This window comes from Pinus tabuliformis, chromosome 9, assembly GCF_031772625.1.
Source record: "Pinus tabuliformis cultivar Carrire ecotype Pingquan chromosome 9, CPIR1, whole genome shotgun sequence".
NCBI classification, from domain to species: domain Eukaryota; kingdom Viridiplantae; phylum Streptophyta; class Pinopsida; order Pinales; family Pinaceae; genus Pinus; species Pinus tabuliformis.
In genome coordinates this window covers 30,159,084-30,168,558 of record NC_142307.1, presented here as the reverse complement: position 1 = coordinate 30,168,558, position 9,475 = coordinate 30,159,084, and the positions used below count along the sequence as shown (strand labels likewise).

Below are 9,475 nucleotides of genomic sequence, written 5' to 3'. Positions count from 1 at the left end.
GATATGCACAAGCATACTATTTGCGTATCTAGTTTATTGGTTTTTGTTTTGATCCCCTTTTTGTTTTCTGTTCTCGATGGAGTCCTCTGGTCTCGAGTAATGGATGATAAAGTTTAGATGCAGAGATGTCCATGAAAGGGTTTTTAAAGAACTCTTTTATGTTATATATTTTATAATCGTGGTGTCCAGAAGCCATAAAAGTGATTGACAGTTTGGCCGAGTGGTCTAAGGCGCCAGATTTAGGCTCTGGTCTGAAAGGGCGTGGGTTCAAATCCCACAGCTGTCATTTTAAATAAATTCTTTTGGAGTTGTCTATAATGCGACTTTTTGAGATTCCGGTGACGGAATCCGGCGGAAGAAATTGAGATGAAATCATGATTTTTTGCAGTTAAAATGGTTTTTTAACTGCATATTCGGATTCAGCACCCTGGAAAACCCCTGGGACGCTTTCATTGTGCAGAAATTAGCTATCAAACTTGGATTCCGATAAATCACTGCCGGATTTTCACCGGAAAAAATCGCCGGAAAGGTCGTGCGTTCAAATCCCATAACTGTCACTTCAATTGAAGTCTCTTTAGCTGCAGCCGGAAAGGTCGTGCGTTCAAATCCCATAACTGTCATTTCAATTGAAGTCTTTTCAGCTGCAGCCCGAAAGGGCGTGTGTTCAAATCCCATACCTGTCATTTCAATTGAATTTTTTTCAGCTGTAGCCCGAAAGGTCGTGGGTTCAAATCCCATAGCTGTCATCTCAATTAAATTTTTTTCAGCTGTAGCCCGAAAGGTCGTGGGTTCAAATCCCATAGCTGTCATCTCAATTAAAGTTCATCAGCAACAGTGGTGAAAGGGCGAAAGTTCAAATCCCACAGGTGCCGTTCTTGAAATTTTAAACATCCAGCCTGTTTCCCTAGTGGAATGCACTTTCTAATTTCATAAATTTGAAGTCAAGATCAGGATGAAATAAATTCTTTTCAGGGATAGCCCAAAAGGGCGTGTGTTCAAATCCCATAACTGTCACTTCAATTGAAGTCTCTTTAGCTGCAGCCCGAAAGGGCGTGCGTTCAAATCCCATAACTGTCATTTCAATTGAAGTCTTTTCAGCTGCAGCCCGAAAGGGCGTGTGTTCAAATCCCATAGCTGCCATTTCAATTGAATTTTTTTCAGCGGTAGCCGGAAAGGTCGTGGGTTCAAATCCCATAGCTGTCATCTCAATTAAAGTTCATTAGCCCGAAAGGTCGTGGGTTCAAATCCCATAGCTGTCATCTCAATTAAAGTTCATCAGCGACAGTGGTGAAAGGGCGAAAGTTCAAATCCCTAGTGGAATGCACTTTCTAAAATCATAAATTTGAAGTCAAGATCAGGATGAAATAAATTCTTTTCAGCGATAGCCCAAAAAGGCGTGTGTTCAAATCCCATAACTGTCACTTCAATTGAAGTCTCTTTAGCTGCAGCCCGAAAGGGCGTGCGTTCAAATCCCATAACTGTCATTTCAATTGAAGTCTTTTCAGCTGCAGCCCGAAAGGGCGTGTGTTCAAATCCCATAGCTGCCATTTCAATTGAAATTTTTTCAGCGATAGCCCGAAAGGTCGTGGGTTCAAATCCCATAGCTGTCATTTCAATTAAAGTTCATCAGCGACAGTGGTGAAAGGGCGAAAGTTCAAATCCCACAGGTGCCGTTCTTGAAATTTTAAACATCCAGCCTGTTTCCCTAGTGGAATGCACTTTCTAATTTCATAAATTTGAAGTCAAGATCAGGCAGAAACATCCGTTCAGCTGCAGCCTGCAATGCACTTTCTAATGTAATAAATTTCAAGTCGAGGGCAGGCAGAAATGAGAATGAAACTTTCGTTGATTTAATATTTGCTACGGAGTCTCATTTGATCAGGAATTTAAGTTGGAAGAGAAGTTTGTTTGGGAATTCAACATTTTTGAAATGCGGCAATATACCTATCACCGATGAAACATAATTTGGATTTTTGCTTAGATTTCTCTCAGATAATTTCAGCGAATCAAGTTCATGGAAGGAATTGAGCAAATCACATTCAAGTGGAAGAGCAGCATGGTCTGTAAGATTGAATGTGCTCATCCATTCCGTGGTGGTGTGTAAGGTTGAAATCCTGAATGCAAGTGCATGATATGATGGTTGGGGCTGTTGGTTGCCACGCTTTTTACTAGGTTTCGATCCCCGATGCTGCACAACCAGGTTTCGATCACCAATGCTGCGCAACAGCATATATTTGCTACAATGTGGTTTGTTTGCTACAATGTGGTTTATAATGCGCAGCATATATTTGCTACAATGTGGTTTGTAATGTGTATGTAAATATGATGTGACAATTGTCACCTTGTCTGACATGTATATGTACAAAAAAGAGAGCCCATAATACTTCTTTTGGGAACTAGCCCCTCCCATTAAAAAAAAAAGGTTGAAATCCGTAGTCTTTGGTTTCTGATTTCATTTACTTGAAGTCGTTTAAATGTGCAGATTTAAATTTTGTATGGTCTCCAAATTAGCGGAATTTATATATACAGTCAAAAATTAGTTTAAATAACATTAATCAAAATTTCACTACAAATTTTTAAATAACATTAATCAAGATTTCACCACAAATTTTTGGGCAAACAGGAAACTCTAAAAAATCTCATTAAAAACAACTCCGTTCCTCCTCCTTCCTTAATAAACAACTCCTAGATTTTATATTTTAACAAGTGATTTTTGTAACTTTTTCAACCAAGAATTATTAAAATATTTATATTTTTTAATTAATTAATATATTTTTGATATAATAATTTTTTTAAAGAATTGCATCTATTTTAAATTAAACCGTTTTTTATTTTTTTAAATTAGAAAAAGATCATTTCTCACCCCTATATATATATATAATTAATTTAAAACACCTAAAAAAAATATTATATAAAAAATTTTGAAAAAAAAGGTAAAAATCAATCAATAAATTAATTTGAGAAAAAAAATATAAATATAAATATAAGAAAATTTAAAATTAAATTTAATTTAATAAACAACCATTAAAATACAAAATACAAGAAAAAGAAATTAAATAAACCTAAAAAATAACAACAAAATGGTGAAGGTCCTTGAAATTGTGCCCCGACTAAATTTAAATAGTATCATTTAGTAAAATTAAATTAAAAAAAATGAATGAAAAATAAATATGGTAATTAAAATAAAAATCAATTAAAAAAAACAAAGTAAAAACGAAAACAAAATGGGAAGCAGGAAGAGGAGTTTTCTTATATATTATTTATTGGTTGGAAAAATATAATGAATAGGTGAATTAAATATGATTAAAGGATATTTGGTTATTAATATAATGTTGGTTCTAACAAAATATTAATTGCACAATTCACACAACTCAATCTAACATTTTAAATTTTGGGTTAAAAAGTAAAATATAATGTAAAATATAAAATGCAAAAAGTAAAATGTAATATAAAATATAAAATGTAAAAATAAAATGTAATGTAATTTAAAATATAAAATATAATGTAAAATAAAACACAAAGCTATTAATTTATCAAAAGAAAGTGTTTTGTCTATAATGTAAAGTTAACATATTATTGTTTCTTTAACATGTTATTTTATTATAATATATTATTATTGTTATAGTAATCAATAATATTGGCTATTATTATTCCAATATATTATAATAATAATAATCGTTATTATAAGTATTATTATATTAGACATTACATATATTATTGATTACATAAAGTGACAATTCTCAGTCTTATGGAAAGATGGGGGAGAGAGAAAGTGGGTAGCGGGAAGGGGGAGAGAAGGAGGGAGATAGTGACAAAGTTGGAGGGAAAAGAGAGAGAAAAAGAGAGAGTGAGATGGGGGGCGAAAGAGAGAAGGAAGTGGAAGAGAGAGGAAGGAAGAGGGAGAGGAGGGGAGAGAGAAAAGGAGAGAGGCATGGAGAGATAGAAGGAGAGAGAGAGAGGGAAGTGGAAGAGAGAGGAAGGAAGAGGGAGAGGAGGGGAGAGAGAAAAGGAGAGATAGAAGGGGAGAGAGAGGAAGGAAGAGTGAGAGGAGGGGAGAGAGAAAAGGAGAGAGGCATGGAGAGATAGAAGGAGAGATTTGGGGAGAGAGAGATGGAGTTGAAGGGGGAGAGAGGGTGGGAAGAACAAAGACATAAAGAGATAAAGGTGGAGAGACAGAGCGAGTGACAAGAGAGAGATGGAGAGAGAGTGAGGGAGAGAGGAGAGGAGGGAAGAGAGAGAAGGAAAGGGGAGAGAGGGAGAGAAGAGGAAGAGATAGGGAGACACATAGATGGAGGGCGGAGAGGGGAGGAGAGATAAGGAGAGAGGGAGAGATACAATGACAAAGTTGGAGGGTAAAGAGAGAGAGAGAGTGACGGGGGGAAAGAAAGGGAGAGAGGGGAAGGAAGAGAGAGAAGGAGAGAGGGAGCGAGAGAGAGATGGAGTTGGAGGGGGAGAGAGATGAAGGGAAGAAGAAAGACATAGAGAAAGAAAGGTGGAGAGAGAGAGGTGTCAGGCAAGGCAGTAACTCTCCAAAGGCAGAAAAAAACTGATTCGTATTTTATTCCATAGGTAACCCATTGGTATATACAATAGGGAGTGATTGTTCAGTTCATCTCCCGATGACTGTTCACCTTCCCAATTTATTTATTTACATAAAATTCCCAATCATGAAGATTAGGTGTCAACATTCCCCCCCTTAATCTGAAGGGATGTTGGTGAGTCCAAGCATCATTCTGAATCATTCAAGCTTTTCCCTTCCAAGTGCTTTGGTGAAGATGTCTGCAATTTGCTCATTTGTGGAACAATGACGGAGATGGATTGTTTTGGCCTCAACATGATGTCGAATCAGATGATATTTAGTATTGATATGCTTTGTTCGATCATGGAACTTTGGGTTCTTGGCCAACTTTATTGCGGAGGTGTTATCAATCATGAGTGGAGTTGATTGTACTTGTTTTACCTGCAAATCTTCAAGAATTTTCCTGAGCCACACAATTTCTTTCGTTGCTTCAGCTGCTGCCACGTATTCTGCTTCTGTTGTGGAATCTGTTGGAACTGATTGTTTGCGTGATCTCCAGGAGACAGCTCCTGATCCAAGACTCATAGCATATCCTGAAGTAGATACCCCAGTTTCTTTGTCTCCATCGAAGTCTGAATCAGAGTATCCAATCAAGCTGAAGTCGTCCACTTGTGTGTACGTGATTCCAAGGTCTTGAGTTCCCTTCAAGTACCTTAGAACTCTTTTTGCAGCAGACTAATGTCCCTCACAAGGTTTTTGCATGAACCTGGAGAGGATTCCAACAGTAAATGAAATGTCTGGTCTGGTAGTAGTGAGGTAGATGAGACTTCCTACAAGCTGTCTATACTTTGTTGCATCCTCAAATTCCTTTCCTTCAATAGATGTGAGCTTTAAGTTTTGTTCCATTGGAGTAGAAAGAGGATTGCATTCTGTCATGCCAAATCTGTTTAACAAATCTCCAATGTATTTCTTTTGAGAAAGAAATATGGCTTTTGGATGTTGGGTTACTTCAATGCCAAGATAGTAATGAACATAGCCCAAATCAGTCATTTCAAAACTTTTCCCCAATTCCTTCTTTATGGATGCAATGTAGCTTTCATTGTTCCCTGTCATTAAAAGATCATCTACATATACCACAAGATACACAATTGTTTTGCCAACTTTCTTGACAAACAAAGTTGCATCATCAAGATCAAAATGATTGAAGTTGAGTTTCAGAAGATGCTCAGTTAGTTTTTCATATCAGGCTCGCGGTGCTTGTTTGAGGCCATACAAGGACTTCACAAGTTTTCATACTTTATGTTCATGTCCTTTCACAGCAAATCCTTCAGGCTGGGACATAAAAACATTCTCTTTTAGATCTCCATTCAAGAATGCAGTTTTTACATCCATTTGATGGACTTTCCAACCGTTCTGAGCTGCTAGTGCAAAGAGTGTCCGGATGGTGGCCCATTTTGTTGTGGGGGCAAAAGTTTCCTCATAATCGACCCCTTCCTTCTGTGCAAAACCTTTTGCCACAAGCCTAGCTTTGTGCTTGTCAAGTGAGCCATCATTTTGTACTTGTTCTTGTAGACCCACTTGCAGCCAATTGGTTTGGTTCCAAATGGAGGATCAACCAGCTTCCAAGTGCCATTCTTTATGAGAGCATCATACTCCTTTTGCATCGCTTCTTTCCATTCATCATGAGAAGCAGCTTCTTTGAAGGAAGTTGGTTCAAAATCTGTAGACAAGTTCAATTCACAATCCTAAGTAACATCCATATCAACAGGTGAATTAGAGTCATCTACATCACCTCCATTTTGTCGGTTTGAATTTCTGGTTCCTGTTTTTCCAATTTCATCAGGAAGAACACTTTCAAGTGTCTTTGTCAGCCACTTTGGGGGACCTTTCTGAGATGGTTCAGGCTGCTCTGTTGATTGAGTTGGGACTGAATCAAGATTGAGTCTCCCAATTCTATCAATTACATCACTTAAAGCATCATCTGTTGTTGGAGTTTCATGCAGGGGAGATTGTTCTTCAGAAGAAGATTCCACATGTTGATCTAGTATAGGAATCCCCCCTTCAAGATGTGGAATCTGATTATCAAATTCTTGAAATGATTTCGTTTTTGCGAATCTATCCAAGCGATCAAGTTGCCGCTCAACAACATTGTCAGATTTGGATGATTCAAGAAAAATGGCATCTCTAGATACAACAAACTTTTTATTTACTTCATCATAGAGGCGGTATGCTTTAGATGTGTTTGAATACCCCAAGAAGATACACTTACGACTTCTAGCACCAAGTTTGTTTCTATGTACCTTTGGTATCAAAGCATAACAGGTGGAACCAAAGATCCTGAGATGTTTTACCGAAGGAACATCTCCATACCACAATTCATAAGGAGTCTTGTTTCTGATAGCATTAGATGAACATCTATTCTTTATATATGCAGCACATAGAACAGCATCAGCCCAAAACATTATCTTTACATTTTTTAAGAAAAGCATGGATCGTACCATATTCAAGATTGTTCTATTCATTCTTTCAGCTACACCATTCTGTTGGGGATTATAAGGCACATTTGTTTGATGTTTGATCCCATGTTGACGAAGATAGTGTTCAAATTCATTTGATGTATATTCTTTTCCATTATCAGTGCGAATAGACCCAATATGAGATTGTGCATCATTTTCAATCCATTTATGAAAATTCTTGAATGTTTGAAAAGCATCAGATTTTTTCTTCAATAAATAAACCCAACACATTCTGGTGTAATCATCAATAAATGTCATGATATATTTATTTCCATTTGCAGAAGGAACAGGCATTGGACCACATAAATTTGAATGAATGAGTTCAAGCTTCCTATGTGCTCTTGAATGTGAATCATGAAAAGACTGTTTGCTATGCTTTCCTAGAATGCAAGCATCACATTGCTTATGTTTCCTAGGAATTGTAGGCAAACCAGCAACACCATTTTTCTTCAATAAGTGGAGACTGACATAGTTTAAATGTCCAAATCTAGCATGCCATAATAAACTTGATGGAAGTGTACCTTCTTCATGATGAGAAATATATGAGAAATGTTGTGCATGAGCAGAGGTTCCTTGTAGTTTGAGAAGTCTTTCTTCTTCTATTCCCCTCATGACAAGTGAGTGGTCAGATGCTTTTCTTACCTCAAGCTTGCCATCAAACATATGAATGGAGTGACCTTGCTGGCGGATGTGGACCAAGGACAGCAAGTTTCTCTTGAGCTGGGGGAGATATAGAACATGATCCAGAAGAAAGTCTGGAAGACTAGGCAGTTTAAGCCTGATTGTGCCAACCCCTGATGGCTTGATTTTTGACTAATCTGCAAAGTATACTGCTCCATCAACATTGTCAGTGAAATCTTCAAAAAAATCTTTTCTATGAGTCATATGACAGGTTGCTCTTGAATCAAGCAACCAATCATTTTTCGAAGAAGCAAGTGAAGCACTAAACAAATCTTCATTTACTCTAATGTTACATTGTGCCTCAATATAGTGAGCGGATTCAGGTGCTTTACCTTTGTCTGTATCATCAGTTTTACCTTTCTTCTGGTTTCTTTTCTGCTCAATTTTGTCCCATGGTAGCTTGCATGTAGAAGCATCATGTGATCCATTTCGTTTGCAGCGAATGCAATGCAGATCTGCCTTTTCTCCTTGAGAATGTTTGCCCCCCCTGCCTCTGAAGTATCTTCCTCTTCCTCTTCATCCACCTCTTCCTCTTGTAGAATCTTGAGCAGGATGCTTTTCTTTATGAGCAAGGCACACAGTCTCTTCAGAAGATTCAGGGACTGTCTTCTTTCCAAAGGCTTTCTCTCTTTCAGCAAACTTTTTCACAAGAGAGTCAAAGGTTATATCTTTAAGATTTCCATTTGCTTGTAAAGACTCAAGATAATTGGAATAAATAGGATAGAGTGCCTTAAGAAAAGCAATAAGAGGGATATCCAGCTCAACCTTAGTGGATTTAATATCATGCATTATAGACTTCACTTCAGATGCAAGAGCAAGAGGATCATTATTTTTCAGTTCAAGAGTGAAGAGTTTAATCATGAGCTGAACAAATTCAAGTGCAGAATGTGAGTCATAGAGTTCTTTCAGCTTTTGTAAAGCTTCAAAGGCAGTTGAATATGATGAAATATGGCAACTTACTTCTTCATTTACAGATGTTGTGATTAATGCATAGGCTTTGTTGTTCTTTTTTTCCCAAATGACGAGCTCTTTGTCTGATGTAGGTTGCACTGGGTCATTGTCTCCTTCTCCGACACACACTCCTTTCCACAACTCATTGAAGATGAGGGTGTGTTTTATCATCCGGGACCATTCAGGATAGTTCTCCTTGCCAGTGAGAACTATTCCTACCATAGAGATGATTGAATGCATTCTGTAAAAAATACTTCTGCTGATAAAAAAAAACTTCTGCTGATAAAAAATCTTCTGTTGATATAAAAAACTTATGTTGATAAAAAAACTTTTTGTTGATATACAATGAAGTTGTACTCAAAAGGGCAACAGATTTCAAATTCTTTATGCACTAAGTTTTCTTCAAATGTCTCCAAAATTTATAAAATATCCTCCCCTTTCATTTTCTTTTAGTGGGATTCCTTTTCTCGAGACAAGTGCAAAGAATGCCACTAATGTTGAAGAAGCATTTATGACCATGGCATCAGAGATAAAAAAGAGGATGGCAAATCAGCCGACATTGAACACTGGCAAATCTGGCACAGTGAATGTTGGTGGGAGTCAGCCTATTCCACCGAAGAGCGGCTGTTGTTCATAGTTTCGAGTCTTGGAACTCAGGAGCATTCTGGTCAAGTAATTCTACATAATGTATGCGGCGATGTTATGGTTGCATCAGGTATTTTGGGAGCTCTTTTGGAAAATAATGCAAGGATACATAAAGTGATGCTCGATGCCCAAGTTCAGTGCACTGGCTGATCTGGTCAAAGAG

General features: G+C 37.4%; 1 non-coding gene across 1 annotated transcript; it reads left to right on the top strand.

The window, feature by feature from the left end:
• Positions 1-206: 206 nt before the first annotated feature.
• TRNAL-UAG (transfer RNA leucine (anticodon UAG)) lies at positions 207-286 on the top strand. The gene has a single exon. It is a non-coding gene; the product is annotated as a tRNA-Leu (tRNA).
• Positions 287-9,475: the final 9,189 nt, after the last annotated feature.